The sequence below is a fragment of the Rhipicephalus sanguineus genome, chromosome 10 (assembly GCF_013339695.2).
Source record: "Rhipicephalus sanguineus isolate Rsan-2018 chromosome 10, BIME_Rsan_1.4, whole genome shotgun sequence".
NCBI lineage: Eukaryota > Metazoa > Arthropoda > Arachnida > Ixodida > Ixodidae > Rhipicephalus > Rhipicephalus sanguineus.
Genome location: NC_051185.1, coordinates 62,667,823 through 62,673,234, shown reverse-complemented (window position 1 = coordinate 62,673,234; position 5,412 = coordinate 62,667,823).

Below are 5,412 nucleotides of genomic sequence, written 5' to 3'. Positions count from 1 at the left end.
GCACGAATTTTTACTTGCGTGTGAGTCTGTTCGAAAGACGCTAAGCGGCTAGTCATGGCGATAACGGTGGTGCGGAGGCAATGACTAAGCGTTACAAAGAAACATCGAAAAATAGAAAAAAAAAGAGTTGCAAAATGGGGTTCCTTAATCACGCTGAGATCACGCTGATCAGCCCACCTTTCTGAACCGTCTATCACGCTCTGATAGGCCGTGGTGTATGAAGTCTAAGTACGGCTTACACGAGGGCGTGTACGATAACCGTAATCTTTTATTATTATTTTTTATATTGGCGTGACTTTCTTGAACGATGCTTCCTCCGTACTTAGCGAACGGTATGCGCGTTATCAGCGCGACATAGCATTCATGTGCGGGAATGTACCGAGTCTTTCGTTAACTAAGACGCCTTCAAGACAGATGAAAGGTCTTGGGACAATTGCTGCATATACACGCCCATAAGAGTTTTAGCTCCCTGTAGTTTGTACGGTGCACAGGCCAATCAGCGTAGCTGGGTCGCTTTACAGCTATATGTTTCCTAAACGGAGCCTATACAGTAACTCTGGTCGCTATTGCACTGCTGCCACTTCTTACATGTTGTGTAATGTTGCCTTCAAGGTCGTTAGCGCTGCGCCGACATTCTCCGAGTCCACATGACAGCAGAATTTTGAACATGCTGCTCAAAGCTTTCGGCTGGTCATGATTCCAATGACGGCTTTAGCTTAGTCGTTGGCTATGCAAGGTAGCTTAAACCTAAAGGAAATCAAACAGAAAACGTGTTTAGCACTTATGCTTGTGTCACAAACACAAAAGTAAAAGCAGAATGCAATGATTTTTTTTTTTGTTAAAAAAATATTACCGATTCGAGTTTATTTGGCGAATCATGAACTTGTTTTGACCAGCGTATCACGTGACTACATCTCCAATATAAACATGCTCCTCCGGTTCAAGAGGCTGTCCACTGACCGAAAAACAGTTCCCTCGCCAAGCTGTCGAATGTGGATTCAGTTTTCTACATTCGTATTCACCCCATTTTATACCTGTCCTTGTGCTTCGGGCAGCTCGTATTCTCAACGCTTGTTTTAAGTCGCATCCAGTGCTGGTAAAAAGGACAGTGCTATTGGTACAGAACTGTAGCACGCCGAGATGCCTCACTTTAATCATTGCAGCTAATTTTCCTCATTCGAGCGTTTCAATTTCGTCCTTTTCGTATGTAGCGAATAGAAATAGTTATATTTAATCTGTATTAGGATGTGAAGTGAACCAGTTCGTAAGGGCATTAGAGGAATACAAATGACATTTCTGAATTTGTAGCGCTAGCTTAGCAGGCTATAGGGGTTGCTAAGCTCGTTGAACGGGTTCGAGTTCCGGTCAGACCGGCAACGTTTTAATCGGAGGTAAAATCGAAAAGCACACGGGTACTGAGATGTATGCGTGCAATAACGAACCTCATCTGGTCAAAGTTAATCCAGGGCATGCCTCGTGATCAAATCACAGTTTTGGTACGTAAAACCACGGAATTTTTTGACAGTCCTGTCTGTGGATCTACCATTCTTTGCTGTTAGTACTCCTGACTGAATTCTAGAGTACTCCATCACCAATCATTGAGAGGAGTGGCAAAGAAGGAAGGTTGAGTATGGTGGTCATTATCACAATTGTGGAATGATGACAGATACTTCGTTAACTGTTACTTGATCGTGTACTACGTAGATGTTATCAGTGAGCGCATGATATTCTCATCGGAGAGATGTATATGTCATCATATATGAAACAGACAGGCTGTGAAGCTGAGGAAAGAGTTGAATAAGTTGTCTGTTATTCTAGTCCGAAATATAGCAAAAATAAAGAAAAGAGATGGAAATAACAAGTTGCCACAGGTGTAAGACATGACTTTGCTCCACTTTCGTATCCCATTTTTCAGAGTTGAATAAGTTGTCTGTTATTCTAGTCCGAAATATAGCAAAAATAAAGAAAAGAGATGGAAATAACAAGTTGCCACAGGTGTAAGACATGACTTTGCTCCACTTTCGTATCCCATTTTTCGCTATTACGAAATTTCAATCTGAAGTACACTACTGAAACGTTCCGAATGCCATTCGAAAAATTCCATGTTTCCGCAAGGTTCTTTTGGAAATATTCGTATATTTATTTCGTCATACTGCGGGCCGAGGATGGACCCCAAGAAAGAGGGGGCATATACAAAATTTTACATGACGGAGCATATCCAGAATTCACACATTCATAACAAAAAAGACTATAAACAAACGAGCAATTGCGTGTACAAGCGGGACAAGAATTACACGTTCATATAGGTACGATTACACGCAGTGCACAAATGTGAAAGCGCAAAAAATAAAATAAAAGAAAAAACAGCCAACACATCAGACACCAAAAACACTGGTGTCATATATTCTGACAAATATTCTAGACAATCTTGAAAATTGGGCGCTTAAACGACAGGTATATATGACAAATATCTAGAAAATATATGAAAGCTTTATGTTCCGTGAGAAAGCATGCACAAGTACTGGAATTACACACAGCGTTTCAGTAGGGTATACCAACTAAATGCTTTTCTTAGCCGTCACGGTCATATATGGTTGCAGTCCAATGGAAAGGTTCAACACGGAAAGCTTCCATCTCGCTTCGAGGGGGTAAGCAACACTGCGGGCGTCGATGACACACTCTAAAGAAAGACCGCCCGCCTTTAGCAAGCAACGTGATAAACCTCACGACCCAGCGCAGCAGGCATCGCTGCAGGGCACGGAGAAACAGAGACCATGACGGGGCAGATAAGTCCGCAGATAATACTCTGTTGCCGCGAAAACAGTAACGGAGGGGTCGGGACGTGAGACGACACATTCCTCTCGGGTCGCGCCTGTTGCCGTAATCGTCGCGCTGTGTTTTCGTTTCCCACTCCTTTTTTTAACCGAGCATTTGCGTAATCTCGTACTGACGTCCTTCTCTCCCACTTCACTGAGGAAGGAGAGGAGAGGGAAAGGGTTTTTGTGCGAGCGGTTGGAGATAAGAGCTCCGTCGGTGACTTATGATAAGGATGACGTGGGACAGGCCGTTCGGGTCGCGAGCGCGTCACAAACCGATTGCCGCCAGTCAACGACGTGCTTGTGTTGTTATAAGTTCCGCGGTAGTCCTAGACTTGCCCCGTCAGTCGGCGCCTCCTCCTCCGTGCCAGAGCCGCAGTTTCTTGAGATCCTCCACTGAAGGCTTGACTCCGATCCCTTCATTCCTCAACATTTCTACAATGCCTCCCATCATAGAGCAGGTCAGTCGTTTCACCGAGTCTTGTGTCTTGACGTAGTGTTGAGGGAGCGTTAGCGACTTTGGCGTTGACATGAGCTGTCATCTTAGAACTTAGCTGAGCAGCCCTTTAAAGTAGTTAGTTTATTATAAACCACTCTGCGTATACCGCGTAGGACATTCTACGCTGGCTGTTATGGTTGGCATTAGCGATTTGAACCATGGATCGCTTCGCATAGTTTGCCAGTGGGATTTATTCTCGCGAGACTCATCTCTATGCCGGTCAGTGGCTTGATGACTTGGAACACCCGTGCTGTGGTGCATTCTTTTGGAATCTTAAGTTCCTCGTTGTAAGAACGGCAGACTGGGCATGTTGGTTCAGCATATTTTGAAGTGTAAGGCGCTACAACGAGAAAGGCGCTCCGTGTGTGCGTATGACTCTCCCTTTTTGTCCTTTGTCGTCGTCGCGCCTTACACTTCCAAGTTCTTCTATAATGTATTAAACAAATTCACTTCGTTCGCAGAATTTCTACGTTAAAACATTGTGTGGTCCGAGGTGTCCGGCCCGGTGTGCCTGAAAAATGAACATAAAATTTATCCCGACCTAATGCAGTTGTGAAAGTAGTGGTAACGCGAAAATGTCAACTGACGGCATGCGCAGTTGAGAGCCAATCGCTGATCAGCGTCCTTGCTTTGACGCCCGAGGCGTTCGCCTGCAAACGAACCACCAAGCGCTAAAATGCATTGAAATGTGTTAACCGCCGCACGCACTGCACAATGTGTGCAATGCCTCTTATTTTATGGTGTCTTTAGTACTGTATGCCTTTTCGAGTTCGCGCTCGATTCATCATTATAGTTCTGGGTGGCATTTTCGACCCGTGAGTTTTGAAATGCAACTTGTTTTTACGTTCTTCTGCGGCGTTTAGAGGTGGTTTTTAAAGGATCTATAGCAACTTCGATGTACAAACGCTTGAACGCCGCACAGCGCATGCGCACGTGTGATAAATAGTGACAAATAATGACAACATTCTTCGAGACATCACGTCTAGTAATTTACACCTTAGTGCGATACGAAGGTTCCTCTTTGTGGAATGATTCAGGTCGACTTCAAGATGGCTTCAGGATTTGCGCAGCGACTGCAAGTCTTGCTTATTGTTCACGCCTCACTCCTCTACACCTTAAAGTAAAAGAGTTATTGGTCTTCACTTGCTACGTACCTTAGCTGAATCTTACAACGTTTAATCACTCCGGGTCAACCACTGCTGTTGCCTGTGTGGGCCTGCGAGCGCTGAGAATACTTGCGGCATCTTTTCGCATATTAAGTTGAATGTCACCATAGGCACCTCCAACGACGTTACTTTAGATATAAATACGATTTCTTCATGTTCCTTCATGGCACTCTTGAAATGTTTACTTTAGCGCTAGTTGACATAGGCAAGCGTGGAAAGCAATGGGGCTACATAGAGTTCGGAAAGTCAGCGCTAAGCGTAAGTCATATTGCTCATGCGTTTTTATTTGCTAGTTTCATTTGAGTATGCATGTGCTAGACAATCGAATGTTGTCGAAAAACCTACGAAAGTCGCTAGCATTTTTAATACTATTAAATAACCGAACCAGCTATCGTGAAAGACGGCCATTTCGAGCTCAATGGAAGTGGAAGTCGCTCTATATAGGGTTGTTAATTAGCTTGAACGGTTCAAATGGAGATTGGGCGACGCTATTGGTGGTGACGTTGTTGCAGCAGGTGAATGGGACGGCGTTCTACCAAGACATTGCCGTAACTGTGCGACGTCGCAAGAGCAGGGTTATCTGGAAGTATTGCGGTGAAATTGTGCGCACTTGAGAAGGAAATTGTGTAATTTCGCAAACGACTCAGCCGTGCAACAAGAATGGGGTACCTTGCTAACAAATCGAATGATTCGCTTTTGCGGCGACGTCTTCGCAATATTGTCACGTGGTCGTGACGTCGACGAAGACAGCAGTCGGCGTTTGCAAGATGAAACTGTTTATTGGCCGAACTTGTGGCCGGAAAATGAGAACTAGTACTACAGCAATACACGCTGTACAGTGCCGTCCACTCTTAGGGTGAACACGGCTCAGCGTGGCCGCGCTCTGCGGAGCGCCAATGCATCCAGCCAACGCCGGTGCTGGCACGCCCGT